The sequence below is a fragment of the Etheostoma spectabile genome, chromosome 10 (assembly GCF_008692095.1).
Source record: "Etheostoma spectabile isolate EspeVRDwgs_2016 chromosome 10, UIUC_Espe_1.0, whole genome shotgun sequence".
In the NCBI taxonomy this organism is placed as follows: Eukaryota; Metazoa; Chordata; class Actinopteri; order Perciformes; family Percidae; genus Etheostoma; species Etheostoma spectabile.
This window is the reverse complement of record NC_045742.1, coordinates 4527385-4542877: the sequence shown is the minus strand read 5'-3', so window position 1 is coordinate 4542877 and position 15493 is coordinate 4527385. Positions and strand designations below refer to the sequence as shown.

The window sequence follows — 15493 nt, the reverse complement described above, 5'->3', positions numbered from 1 at the left end:
GAACACGCTGTTGAGGGAGGCGCATGAGCCGGTCCTGGTCTGGGGTAAACCAAGAGAGGACTGAGCCTGTCTTGACGAGGCCCCACTGGGCGAGACTTCTCTGGACGTGGAGCACGGATGCAGCACAAGGAAGATTACACCTGAGCATGTCTGCCAATTGTTTCTACGAATAATTAAGCAAAAATGATTATGAAAAAACTGAATATGTTTTGGGAGAAGACATAACGTTGTCAAGATCTTTTTAAACTAAGATAAAAACACTATATTTCTCTCCAATAGCTGCTTTTAGCAACTGAAGCATTGCACAGGTATTTATTGGTACATTAATAAATGCTAAAACATTTGGTTCAGATGTTTTAGCTGCCTAAATATAAAGTATTTATGAATATAATACTGTTTAGATTATTAATTAGGCCTAAATAAATAATAAAAAACAAAACCAATTTAAATCCATAAAACGTTAGATGTAAAACATTTACCGCACAACATTGGAATAGAGTTTTAAATGTAAATGTATTGTGGGGATTTAAAATAATAATAATCATAATAATAATAATCATAATAATTGTTTGTCTAGAACCTTTCAGACATACAGTGCAGATCCAATACCCTAGGGTATATTTTCTATATATCAGGGCACTTACATTTGGTTCTGTGTTTGTAGAATTACTAGTTTGTGTATTTTTTGTAATTTTCATACAGGATACTTTGTTTGGGTGTACATGAAAATAACTTCTTTAAACCCTAATACTTTATATTTTATTAATTCATGGAAAGGTAGATCAACAACTGTTGTGAGTTTTGGTGGGTTTACCTTCCACTGTATTCTGTATGTTAAGACGAGTAGACAGAATGCACTTTTGAGATTTAATGTATGCTTTATTTTCCATAACCCGATTGCATACTCCATTTAGACACAAGTCACGTCCTTATTACAGCTGCTATCACTTATATGATCGCTAAAGGTTGCTGCATTATGCGATAACGATGCCAAAGGACCTAAATCCTGTGTAAGCAGTTTACAAATATGCTAATCTGTCCCTTGATACGTTCTCTCCCATTCTGTCCAAAGCAACTGACCAAATGTACTGTATCACATTACCGATGATTTATTACAGTCAATAAAGCTTAGCAGGTGGAGCAGGGTATACGCTATACACTGCCAGAGTTAGGGCTTTAATTCCAAAATGCTCAAAGTTTTTTTCTAACACTGAACATTTAAACTTACTGAAAGTTCTTAATTTAGTAAATAACAAGTTTACATTGTATAATTACTAGTACTTTCCTTTAAGAGCTACAGCAGGATCAAGTCACTTGAGACGCCTTTCATTAATGGCTGTTGGAGTTTGAAGTGGAATAAGATAGATCTGATCCATGCATGATGCAATTTTTTTAATTTATGTTATTTGACATTTTGCTTTATTTGACAAAATCTAATCTGTTGGTTAAACAGATTGTAAAGTACAGCTGCATCTAGAGAAATCTGCTGAAGCACCAAACAAATTGTGCCAATGATGTTTAATTTGGAGGGCATTATCATTAAAAACTATATGACTGGTATTCTATTAAATCAAGAATATGCTTAATATTAGCATTACATTTACAGAAATCCAAGATTTATTAAAACTAGATGTAAAGAATAAAAACAAGTTCCTTGGAATAAATATCTTGCCATAATTTTCCAAAGCATTGAATGGCATCTCACCGTCTTTGGATCTCACCATCTGAGTCTGAGCAAACTCACGGAGTCAATTTTGCATATATATCATATACTCATCTCACCGTCTTTATTAGAGGATGGAGTTGCTCACACTCAGTCAGTGTGGGATTTAGTGGAAAGATCAGTCAGTGGACCATGATTTAAGATTATCCTCAAATTATATAAGCATTTTAATGAGTCAGTATCTTAAAACTGGACCACTGAGAAGGATCTGAAATACTACATGAATTGTCCAGCTTCGTGACACCTTAAGACAAGGAGTTTGACTTTGCTAATAACTACTTAGGGGGTGAATGCATGTTCCTAGTTTAAGATTTTAAATCTGTACTGCTCTCTGTAAACTTGAATGGGGGGGTTACAGTTCATACTTGCCAGCATTATATCCTCACACCAGCTGCCGTCCTACCTTGCATTCCTCCCTTCTGTTTTATTTCAGTCCAATTATCTGCCTGCTCCTGTGTTCTCAGAACCCCTCCAACCAAACCCTCATTACTCAAAACGTTCCTCTTCACTGTGTTTTAAGGAGGAACAGAAATTACCCTTTAGACATCTGGACAGTCTTGCTCTTTACTTTTTCTTCCAAGTGCAGGCACACAGATGACTCTGGTTTTATTTGACAGCAGTAATCAAATTTGCCTGCTTGTCGGTGAGGGGCAATCCAGCTGCCAAATGTGTGGATCTCCTGGCGGGGTAATACTTCACTGTGACCGAGTGGAGCCCAAGTGTATCCAGGTGGGAGAGGGGAAACTAACGTCATTCTGGGAGGGAGCACGGCGTTCTCCAGCCCCCACGAGACAGGGACACACACTTCTGTACCTCTTGATTAATTTTCCAATTTAATTTAAATGCTAATTTGAGTTGATGGCAGTCTTGGGGCTCTTCACTCGCAATAGCAAGACGGATGCATCTCCTTTAGTTCCTGTATTGTATGAGGGCTCAGTAAGCTCCTTTTCATTCTCACGACTGTTTCAGGAAGGCTTCGAAATACAGAGAGAACCAACCTGCAGCCAGAGAGCTACTCCACATTTGCTAATAATGAACATCCCGTTGTATCTGGGTACACTGTGCAGCTAAAAGAGTCTATTTACTCTCATGAAATCCACCAAGGCTTTTTGACAAATGCAAACTCCATCCAAACTGTTCAAGGCTTATTAAGGTATCAATCCAAGACTTGGGATGATGCCTTGAATCATGCGTGGTTTTATTGGTAGAGAAAGAGGGGCAGAAAAAAGAAGGGACATGGGAAGCTAGAAAGTAAGGAAGAAGTCATGGCAGAATAATAGATGGAAAAAGAAACTGATGATGAAGAATATGAAAGAAAGGAAGAAGCTTTGGGACCTTGGGTCTCATTGTGATATTGATTCCTAACATCCTATGACACTGGATGGTATTTCATGAGTAAATGTCAGCATGGTCTCAGTTGTGGTCAGTATGGTCTCAGTAGCTCAGTCTGGGAGTTGGGTTAGGAACCAGAGGGTCGCTAATCAAGTCCCCATACGGACCAAAGTATGGTGGTGGACTGCTAGCTGGAGAGGTGCCAGTTCACCTCCTGGCCACTACCAATGTGCTCTTGAGCAAGGCACCGAACCCCCAACTGCTCAGGGTGCTTTTCTATGGGCAGCCCCCCCTCATCTCTCCAATAGTGGACGTATAGGTACTGAGCATGTGTGTCTAATTCAGGCCTGTGTGTAAATTGTAAATTGTAATTTCCCCTTGTGGGATTAATAAAGTATACATTATTATTATTGTTATTATTATTATTATTATTATTATTATTATTATTATTATTATTATTATTATTATTATTATTATTATCTACTTAAAGGTGTATGAGCTCATTCTGTTCTGTTTTGCTTGTTATACCTTTGATATTGATTTCTTATAGAGTAACATTTCACTTACCAGTTTCATTGTGAGAGATCTGCAGACACAGCTTTGTAACAGTCCAACAAGACAAGAAACACAAGTGTAATCCAAATAACTGACCAAATCTGTTTGAGTCTGCTTTGCACTGAAAAAGTGTATGCATGTGCACATATTGTTAATACAGTTGGACAAATATAAACCAGGAAGTAGCTCTGCAGGGTCAAATGGATGCTATTTTCACTTCCTCATAATTGATTTAATAAGTTCTTTAACTTGTGAATGATCCCTCCAAAGTGATGTCCCTACCTTAACGTCTTATTTTATGTAGGAAATTGAGTTTGATCAATGTATCTCAATTAAAGCAGATTTAGGTTCTATGGAGTCTGATGTCCGAGCTACAATTCCTGCACTCAAATCGAATAAAAAGCATGGCATGTTTGCATTGGTGTCTCAAAGTTTAGATCTTTACGAAAAGTAAGTTGAGATCTATTAGAAAAGTAAGTCGAGATCTATTAGAAAAGTAAGTTTAGATCTATTAGAAAAGAAATTTGAGCTCTATGTGAAAAGTAAGTTTAGATCTATCTGAAAAGTAAGTTGACATCTTTTCGAAAAGTAAGTTGAGATCTATTTGAAAAGTAAGTTGAGATCTATTAGAAAAGTAAGTTGACATCTTTTCGAAAAGTAAGTTGAGTTCTATTTGAAAAGTAAGTTGAGATCTATTAGAAAAGTAAGTTGAGATCTATTGAAAAAGGTTGCATTAGAAGACAAAAGCTCTCCCAGTAAATTAAACTTGCATGCATTTGAATAAAAGTAAAACTTCCCAAAATAATCCAAGGGAGTGGGAGTATTTTTCTTTCTTTTCAGGGTTATACCCTTAGTCTACATCCTGTGAGTCAAACTAATTAATTAAGAAAATTAATCATTAGTTGCAGCCCCAAGACAGAGAGATGTCACTATTGAGGAAATACACACATACGAACTTGGCAATGTCAATACACACTCTGGGCTGAGGAGGGTTAAGAAACTTCAGCTGCTATTTTGTTCAGATATTGGCTTGAACTGAATGTCAGAGCAGTCAATAACACACAAGCGATCGGGAGTGGTCCCTGTGTGCTGAGTAGTCATCAAAAACTGACCTTTAAGATGACTGACTGTCCTATATGTCTGTCTGTCTGTCTATCTTTCTGGAGCTTTGTTAGCAAAAGCCATAAAACCTGCTGGACTGTCCAAAGAGCATTTGGTGAGAGAGTGACTCATAACTGTATAACCCATGTCACTGACCGCACACACACACACACACAGATTGCAAAATCTGTGGGCAAAGAACTTCTCACACACACAAAAATGCAGTACCTTTAAAACATCAGGCCAAAGATATTAATGTCAGGAGAGGACACGGCTTGAAAGCAAAGTTGGTACAGAGTGTAATGGGGAACAGAAAAGAGGAGAGAAGCAGAAGAAGCTGATGCTATTTTAACAAAGCTCTCCTAAAAGTCTTGATAATGGAATTACCGAAGAAGACACATAGGCAGTTGTATACATATACTTAAAAATGTACATTGTCTTAGTTCCTTCTGCTCTGACGTCAAACAGCTAAACTTAGTCTTACCATTGCTGCAGGAGTCGAGCCTGCAGGGGGCACTACACACAAAATACTGCTTTCATTCTGTAAAAAATGTATTCTGTTGCTCAAATATGGACAAAAACAAGTCCAGTGACCTCAGACGCCCTTGTATTCCCACAATGACATATGTCCTAATAACAGTAAACAGCACCACACCATTAATCCTTCTGATAACTGGTAAAACCACATGTTGCCAAAGACCTCAAACTCACATCCAAGGGGGGCTGCAAATCTACAATTTCAGGATAGGTCTTTAAGTGAGGGGGGTCTTCAAATAATGCTACTTTAAAGAAAAACATCATTTTTAAATGATATAGACCTTATGTTCAAATGAAATTACTATTTCAAGTCTTTTCAGCTCTGTTTCATAAAGGTAGGACTTTGAGTAAATAATTACAATGACACAAAAACAGGACTTTGTCATCCTGGCAGCTAATTCTCATCCCTAAAGCCAAAAAGGTTGTATTAGCTTTGTATTCATGATGCTCTCATGGAGCCACTTAAGTAATTGTCTTTATTGTCCTCTACTCCCACATTTCTGATGATATGAGGAACATAAATATCATGTAGGCTTACCTAAAAGAAGACAAGGACGCATGAAGAACCGGGATTATCAAAAGATTGATACACACAAGATTAAGATATTTAAATAAAAAGTCACAAAAAGCATCAATTTTAACCTTTATCTAACCAGAAAGTCAATACAACATCAGTTCCTTGCAAATATGACATTAGAAAACATGTATCTTCTGTTTCCAATAAATCTTATTTTGCTTAAATTAAAATAAAGGGCAAAAAACAGACAGAGAAGACAACAAAATGAAAGTGTTTTAGTATTTCAAAGCATACTCCGTAACAGTTGATTAACAGAGCAATGACTCCCAGTCAGGCCACCACCCTCTAACATAGACACTTTATTTCTCTCACCACAATGCAGCCTCTTGTGTCGTACATTGTTTAACACATGCCATACTTTTACAACCTAACACCCCCAACAATTAACAGGTCGACTGACAGCCCGGCTTCCTCTCATTTAGGTCGCCTGTAGCAAAGTCCAAGGCCGGGCTGCTCTCCCAAACAATTCCCTTTATAACACTGGAGTTCACAGGCCGGCTGTATTGACTAATACTTCAAGGTGTGTGAAGAAACAATAAGTAGCCACTGTAGATTTTCATTTTACTCCTCACATATGTTTATTGCTAGAGCTTTCGTCCAGTACGGAAGAAATAAACATGCTTAAGCATTCAGTTTGATGGCCGTAAACTGGAAAAATCCCCCACTGAATGTCCTGTTTGCAGCAGACTTCACCGCTGCGTTGGATGATGGGTGTGTTACGAATATTAAAGAAAGTGTTGTTCAGCCTCAATTAATGCATCAACACCTGCAACTACCAACTGCCTCTCTTCTTTCAATGTAAAAAACGTCCGGATATGACGTGCAAACTGTGCAAGTGAAATATGAAGCAAAAATAAGCATGAGGCCAGGGATATGATGCTGAACAAATCAAACCAAAGAGTCATCATAACTTATCCACAAAATATATTGTTTGCCTTCCAAAACAACTCCTACTGGATGAGCATTTTGAATCTGCCACCTCTAGTGGTAAAGCCTGGTTAAGTTTTGGCAACTGAAACTGCTTGGTTAGGCTTAGGTTAGTCTCGCATTGCTATACCTTCCTCCACAGCTCTGCGTAAGAGGGTCTGGCTAGTCTACACATTCCGAAACCTGCTCTGGTTTATTGGTATTTCTTTAGAGCAATCCCAACCGCCTTGGGCGGCGCTAAGCGCCCGACGGGGAAACAATGTCGCGGCAAAATAGCCTCGGGAAGGAAGTTGTTTTGGTGGAACGTGTACGTTCAAAGGTTGTTTTAATAGTTCAACAGAAAACTCAGATTGGACAGATAGTCCAGCTAGCTGTCTGGATTTACCCTGCAGAGATCTGAGGACCAGGTAACCATAGTCCTCAGAAATCCACCAGAGTTAAAATTCCAACACAAAGAAAAGACATCCGGCGGAATTTCCAGATAATCCCGGAAGTGGAAAGTCATGGATACAGAATAGGCTTAAACTGGCATTTTTTAAAGAAACCAACCCAAACTGTTGGTTGGAGATCAGAACCAGAATCAGCTTTATTTGCCAGGTATGAGGACACATACGAGGAATTTTACTTTCGAACATCGTTCCTCCCAATGCGCTTACATCTTACATCTTTTCTTCTTAAAGTGGACAGTCATTCAGATTATTCACATGTTCACAAGAGGTCAAATGTCAGGACAATGCAAACATAGAACACACATTTAACGAGTGTGAATAATGCTGCCATGCATATGGTGAAACCAAGCAAGTACACATTAGCCAAAATTCAAATAAAAAAAATAGAATAGTAACTTGTATTCTTGTACAAACCTGTCTTATTCTATTTTAGTTGTATTTATATTCTCCCTCACTTTCATTTTTATTTCTGTATATCACCTTGAATGGCCTTGTTGTAGAAATGTGCTATACAAATAGAGCTGCCTTGACCATGCCTTGTGAGAACTGAGAGTCAATTGCTGCATTATGATGTACATTGCTAATGTATCCTAAGTAACTAGCTCTTCTTGTCAACTCATGATTATTTCATTATTTTATCTAGTTATATTAATAACTTCACCATACGGTCTGGTCTGAATGTCCACCATTCAAAGTTGTTGTCTTCAAATACCTTGTTTATGGATTTTACATTTACAGTTAAATATCACCGGATGCAAATCCACACATTTAAAGAGCTGGCGTTTTTACTTGATGAACCATTAATTGATCAAAGTAGTTTTGGGATTAGTTTTTTTGTTGATCACACTCAACTGGAATCAAGCTGCTTGTGCAGCTCCAGCCTCTGAGGTTAAACCCCAATAAATTTTGCCTCTGTCTGTAAACTAAAAATCCAATAAATACTTTATTAACGGTGGTCATTAAAAGTGACATTCAGTCCTATAAACACAAAGGGAATCGCAGAAGAGGCAGTGGGGAGGAGTCCAGAAGAGGCAGCATGGGTTCCCAGTCCCATTAACCTTGATGGTTGTTTCTGTTACAGTGAGCGGCATTAATAGGAGCTCACACACACGCCTGTACATCACGGTAGCAGCTCGGGGATGGCACTGGAAACCACGACCTGTTCTCTGGTTAAACAGTCAGAGATAAGGAGCTGAGAGCAAACACAGCAGTGGAACTTCCTGCTGTCGGTCACATTATCCATCCACACACACTGGGATCACTGTGTGTGTATCTGTACGTGTGTGTGTGTGTGTGTGTGCGTGTCTGGGTCCAGACATTCCCATGCATGACAAAGGCCCAAGTCTGTTTTGTCAACATGTGGATATGCAACGGTCTATCATGAATAAATAAGGTACATAAATCAATCAGCCATGTAGTGAGTGTGAGTGTGTGTGTGTGTGTGTGTGTGTGTGTGTGTGTGTCTGCATATATGCATTTGGATTAATCTCTGTTTTGTTGTTTTTCTGAATTCTTTGCATATGTGTTTTGTATGTTTGTGTGCGTGTGTGTGTGTGTGTGTGTGTGTGTGTGTGTGAGTGTCTTTATATTGCCGTGCCATAATCCTGGTAGTCTTAGGCAAGTACTTCCTGGGGCCCAGTGGCAGCTCAGAGTTGATAAATTGACTCAACCTCAGAGTCCACAGCCATGAAGACATGGTACTATAAACCATCTATCTACAAAGCAACTGTCTGCTATCAACTAGATTAGATACGTTATTCTGCTGAGAGCTGGAAACTTGGAATAATAAAAAGATAAAAAACGTTCTGTGGCTCTCCTCTCCCTTGATGGAAAAGTTATAATTAGAAAGAAACTGCAATGAGGCAAACCCTTTCTGACAGAGTTGGAAAGCATGAAGTGGTGAGTGGTGAAGTGGTAATAGTTTTTATGTGACTTAGCAAACCTTGGTTACTCACAAAAACAATTGAGACAGCCAGTAAAGTAATCCCAACTGGTCCTGGCTAACATTGCCATGCTAACCCTGCTAACGTTACCGGAGGACCAGGCAAGCTAGCCAAGGCTGTTTACAACGTGTAGCCTGTTCAGCAACCATAGCCGACAACGGTGAGTTATTTTAAGCCAAGAAAGGTGGGCGGTAAATCGGGAAGAGAGGACCGGGGGTTTGCAGTTTGTTTAGCAATTGTTGCAGTAATTCTAAGCCAATAAAGATAGTGTCATTTTTAGCGGCTCCTACCGTAATTCTAAACCTAGGAAGTGTATCTGTCGTCGGGTGGAGAGAGTGACAAGTTTAATGGCTTTAAAGCGGTTCCTACCGTAATTGAAAGCCGAAAAAGTGTGTCTGTCAGTTGGGTACAGAGCTCCGTGTGAGCATGGCCATTAATGCCAGTATCTAACGTTATGTGAGATAAGCATCTAGCAACATTGCTGTGGAATATTGATGCTCCTTCAGCACGCTTTGGAAGAGGGTCTGGCAAAGCGAGCCTATGGCTGCTGTAGACTCAGCCTGGCAACCTCTGTGAACTTCATGTCCTGGGAGGAGGGGGGCGGGGGAGGAATTACTATCTCTAGTAATTTGATTTTGTACAGCAGTAACAGCAGTAAGCCGTCAGTATTACATATTGCAACTTTAAACACAACCAACAAAGACAATTGAACTCTTGAGATGAATACATGTTTTTTCAGCCACTAGATGTTTGACTTTCTTCACCTTTCGCCTTCTGTGCCTGTCTGCTGTTTGTTGCAGGGTTTGTACTGTGCAGTGGCTTTATCAGAGCTTGTTTGTTAAAAACAGCTGCTGTTGCTGGAAAGGCGGTGGATGAGATTGCGGAGACTTGACCACACAGTAAAGGGTTAGGTTATACAAAACTACAGTACGAGCTAAAAGGACGGGAATAGCTACAGCTCCAAAGCTAGCTGATAATTCGTTGTTGGTTCATAACTGTACAGGGAGTAAACCCTTTGACTTTACTCATAATCTGATTTGATGTTAATTTCAAACTGAAATGGAGAACAGAAATTTGAGAAATGGAGATTCGATACAACCATTCACTGATAACCCTGCACCATAATAACACAATCAAATAGCTGCTGTTTGGTGCTTAACATAATTAAACCTAATAATCTAATGTAAGTCTAAACTTGTGACGCCATAGGAGCTACTCTTTGTCGAGGCTGTTTTACCCCCTTGGTTTTAAGACTTGGTAGTGAAGTCAAATCATGAACATTGTCAACAACTAATGGGTACGCACCCTCCGGCACCAAACAGGAAGCAGCAAACATATGGAGACAGTGTTGTTTATGGTTGCTATGGCGCTGTCCTAAGCTAAACGCTTAAGAGGTAAAGTTGACGATTTTCAACCCTTTGAAGCACGTTGCGGATAAGCGCCGACCTCCCGGTGCTGCCGCCATTCATCTCCATGTACGGCAGAACATAAAATCTGCAAACTTTCCCTCAAGTTACCAGCTAACGCTAGCAGTAGCTAGCTAGCTTGGCTAGCAAGTTTTTCAAAACAAATATAGTTCTAGTCTTGCAATGTGTGACCCTGCAAGATCCCCAGTCATTACGTATTCTGACAGTCTTTGACGTTAGATGACTGTATCAGACTGTAGTCTTTTCAAAACCTTTTGGTCCGAAAAGTAGCATCTAAACATTCCATACTTTATTTTGAAGCATTGTGTAGGAGAATAAATATCCACATATTTAGCTGTGCCCCCCTGGTCAAACTGTATGAGGGCCTTGTTACCATAAGGTGAACCAGCTCAGACGTTTGTAGAAATGAACAGTCTTCAAAATAGACCAGTCAACACACTGTGGACTCAGCTAAAAATAGGATCCATTACATTAGCTTATAACAAGTGCACTGGCTGGGCTGGCAGGCTCATTCACTCCGGTGGGTCAGTAATGGAGGCCCATTGAGTGGTGGAAACACTACTCAATGGGCCTTGACTCAAACACACACTCAGCAAAGCAATGCTTAGACAGAAGGAACTCTATCTGCAATCTACAATCTACCTCCTTTAAGCCTATTGGTCATCATTTTGACATTTTCTGAACAAGAAAGGTTGATTCTCTGGTTCCACAAGATTATTATGCCTCCAGGGCAGCTCTGACTCGGAGGAAAGTTTGCATAACTAAAACTCCATCCTGCTCCCCTTTAAGTAAATATCTCCCTCAGATGCTCTCACACTGTTATATTCAACACATTCCAGGACTTTTATTGCTGTGATTAAATGTTGTAATTCATCTTATCGTTACAGATACCCTGCTTTTGTCTGTTTAAACTCCGTTTATCAATTACTTACTTTTTTTAAGAATTACAACAACACCCAGAGTACGTGCGTCAGTTTGTTGCATCAAGCTTTCTGTTTTATGAGGATATGGAAAGAGTATTAGCCAATGGGGGGGGGGAAAGGTTAGGACTCTAACTCGAAACACACTGGCTGCATCACATTTTGGATTTATATGAGGACAGCTCAACTAAAACATAAACAAAGCCATGCAAATATTTTTTGGGGGAAACATTTAAAAAACTAAACTAAACCCCAAACAATTTGTCTGGCTCAATACCACCAGAAGTGAGCTAGAACATGTTATGTTAGCTGACCCTTTCAGGCCATGTATGTCCTGGTTCAGGACACCTTTTGCATCATCAAAAGCTTTACATATCTCTATGAGCCTAGCAAATGCCACAATATAATGCAGTGGTCTTTATGCCAAAGTCTTCTAAAATCATTTTAAATATGATTAAAATGTCATTAACCTATATTATTAATGCACATGCAAATCTGAAATTTATATTTACTTTCATTCATAAAGACCTGCAACTGGGATATGCTGCATTTACGCCTCTAACCATGGCAGACTAAAAAGAAACTAAAAATAAAACTAAAATAAAAATAATAACTAATAATAATTTTAACAAGTAAAAATAATCACCTGAACAACACCAGGATTTTAAAAAGTTAACCACCCCACCCCCCATATGGAACATTTTCCATTTCAATGTCTATTGCTCTGCCTTTTCTGTTGTTACTGTTGTATAGTATTGTTTTTTTAGTTTTTTTAAATGTCTTATGTAAGTATACCCTGTACGGCATACTTGAGTGCCGAGAAAGGCGTCTTTAAATAAAATGTATTATTATTATTTTCTTGTTTCTTCCATCTTTTGTGACAATAAACTGAATATCTTTCATAGTTGTGGACAAAACATGACATTTGAGGACATCATCTTTGGGAAACTCAGATCAACATTTTGCACAGTTTTTTGACTACATTTAATATGTTTATTTTTTGCGCCCTCACTTGGAAACAATGTCAGAAGAGGACCATGCAGAGGGACTTACTGGTTGCTACACAACATGGCAGTCCTGTTATTTTCAGACTAATGTCCCATCACTAACTTGACTTTTATGTGCTTTTAACCAAGCTGGATGACAAGCTGGCAGATGTTGTTCGTGTCACTCACATTGAGAGCAGTATCTATGTGCGCTCTGCTTGTCTTTTCTGGGAGGGGTTGGAGGGTGAAACCTTGAAAGCATCCTTGTACAACTTAATAATGCAAGTGGGACACAAATGCACCACCAGCACGTCAAACTAATAGTCTCGTTGTAGGAAAATGGTCAGGGATATTTTAAAGAACTTATTGATATCTTAGAAAATGTTCAAGCAAAATCTGCCTGCAGTTCAGGGTCCGAATGAATGAAAGATCCTGTTTATCTTTTGTTATGCATAACATTCATTTTAACATTAGACAGACCTTCAACTTCAACAGTACTGGTTGAAACTCAAAGAGGTTAGTGAAAGAATGAAGCAAAAAGTTGCTTTGCTAGTAGTCTTGCATTGCCAGACCTGCAAAGAAATGTCTGGCTAGTCCAAACAGCATTCAGTGATTGGAGGAAAACGTGATCTGGTTTATTGGTATTTCTTTAAAACCAATCACAATCATCTTGGACGGCGCTATGCGCCCCAAGGAGCAACAGTGCCGCTGCAAAATAGCCTCGGGAAATAACTTGTTTGGTTGGAACATGTGTATGTGCAAAGGTTGTTTTAGTTGTGCAACAAAAAATTTGTATTCAACATATAGTCCAGCTAGCTGTCTGGACTTTGATCTGAGGAGCAGTTAACCATAGTCCTCATAAATCAACCGGGGTTTAAAGTGTCAACACAAAGAACGCGTAAGGTAACGGCTGAAATAAAAGAAATCCGGCGGAATTTCCAAGTGAACAATCCGAGGAGCGAGGTGGATATAGGCTACTTTTCTAACCATCACCAAGAATCTCCCTAACTTCAACCGGAACCAAAGCTGTTTAACTTATTGTCACATAATCTTTATTGACAGACAAATATAACATTTACAATACAGTCCTGGAGTTAAGGTTCCAGCAATGATTATTTCTCTTTCTACATTTAACAGAAAATGGTTTTAGACAACAGAGGCACTCGAGGAGCGCTTTATTTACTCAGCCAGACACTTGAACAGCGACATGAGTGTTCATCAGATGCACTTGATGGCACTTGTCAGATGAATGTCTCTTTAGCTACAGATTGCTAGACTGAAAAAGAAAAGCTGAGAGGCTGAGTCCATTTATGTCTTCACTGTGGATAAAACTGGCTTCCAAAACCTCCTTTCCTGAAACGTACTGATGTGTTTTACCAAATAATACAAATTGCAGTTTATTATAATTGATTGTCTTTTGTGGGATCCTGCAGTGTTGTACACCTCAATTGAAACTGTTCTCCTATGATGAAAAACACCCACATCATTTGATTTTTCAAGCAGTAAGTAGAACCTATATTTATGGTCAGGGCTTTCAATTTTTACCTGCCAACCTACCAAATATGTGTAAAAATTAACATTTTAAGTTGTTAGCGACCAGTGACCAGGGTGTCATGTATTTTATTATGTTTTAACAACTGTATACTACCATCCATGTATGGATGGGATATGATTTTTATCTTTGTTGTAGGTCTGGCTCAGGTTAAACTCTTTGTGAAACATGAACAAACACGAAGAATGAACGCCACAGAACGTTTTTATTATCCAATATGACAGTCAGTTATAATGGAAAAACAACATAAATAAAATACTACTACTACTACTTTAAAATAGAAGTTTTTTTTACATGGGATCGGATTGGTGTGTAAACTCCAGTACTTCCGATTAGCAATACCAGCGTTTTAGGCAGAATCAGAGGCGATACCGTAGCGGTGAAGACGAGCTTGGACATACAGTTCACGCAGGAAAGTGGCTGCGTGTGTCCGACAACATCAACGCCGCTGCAAGCCTACAGCTGTCCGCAGACACGGAGTGCAGGAAGTGTGTCCGAGCCTCCCGGACAGGTGAAATGAGAATCAGTTTCCTGTGCTTTCTTTTGGACGGCTGACTGCCAAAAATCGCACTTGACTAGCTAATGAATTAGCCTAAGTTAAACGCTAGCTATCAGTAAACAGAAAGTAGTGGCTTGTGTGTGGTGTTTGTGTGCCAGTGTTTATGCATTTGTTTGTCTGTCTGCCCCCACATTTGGCGAGTGTTCATTTTGGACCCTGCACAGTACTGTGAAACAGTAGCCATTTCATTTACTTTGTAAATGTAAAAGAACTTGATTTAAAAAGAATTTTCAACATGCTCGGATATTCTCCACAATGGAGTTCATTCCTGGTTGTTTTTCAACTGTATATTGTTACAAAGCAAAGAGAAGTGTTTTGCATATTTATTTATTTGATGTTAATAATTTGAGTTACTATTGTTCTTTAGTGTTCAGTTTATACAGGTTTTTAAATGTTATTTAATAAAAATATTTTTTTTTCCCTCACCTCCCCCCAAAAGAGAATCAAGGTTTGTTTCGAACCGCAGGTCAAAATCGTGACATGAACCAAATTATGGGTTTGGTGTATCGTTACAGCCCTAAATGTAATAGGAAAACAGAAAAAAAAAAAACAGAAAAAAATACTGTATTTTTGTTTTCCTACAGTTTCTATATAACCATTCCACTCATGAAACGTAGTCTCAGTTGAGGCAGCTCTCTGTCTTTTTTGTCTGGCATTTTTTTTCAGACAAAATGTTTTACAGCTGCTTTGAGAACAAGTAGTGCAATATAACAAATCCATAACTAAACAGTAATAAATCAGTGTGCTACTTCACAGGGTTCCTCACTTGGGGGATAATAAACTCTAATTTCAGACTGAAAATAGCTTTAAAGGATGAAAATAACAAGTATTTTCTTTCTCACCAGTCATGATTTTAATTTCAAACTAAATGGATCGCTATTTATTATAACCCAACAGGCTCTCAG

General features: G+C 38.8%; 1 protein-coding gene and 1 long non-coding RNA gene across 4 annotated transcripts in view; one reads left to right on the top strand and one right to left on the bottom strand.

The window, feature by feature from the left end:
- Positions 1–15493, bottom strand: part of htr4 (5-hydroxytryptamine receptor 4) — a 184897-nt gene that overhangs the window by 143992 nt on the left and 25412 nt on the right. The window contains exon 1 of one of the 3 annotated variants that reach the window (XM_032527603.1): positions 3623–3726. The exons of the other annotated variants lie outside the window; for them this stretch is intronic. The gene's annotated coding sequence lies outside the window, so the exon portion shown is untranslated. Of the gene's footprint in view, positions 1–3622; positions 3727–15493 lie in introns of those variants that run through there. 3 annotated transcript variants of the gene reach the window in all.
- On the top strand, positions 10529–15265 carry LOC116696556 (uncharacterized). Its single transcript, XR_004333774.1, has 3 exons — positions 10529–10700; positions 13775–13779; positions 15255–15265. It is a non-coding gene; the product is annotated as an uncharacterized LOC116696556 (long non-coding RNA).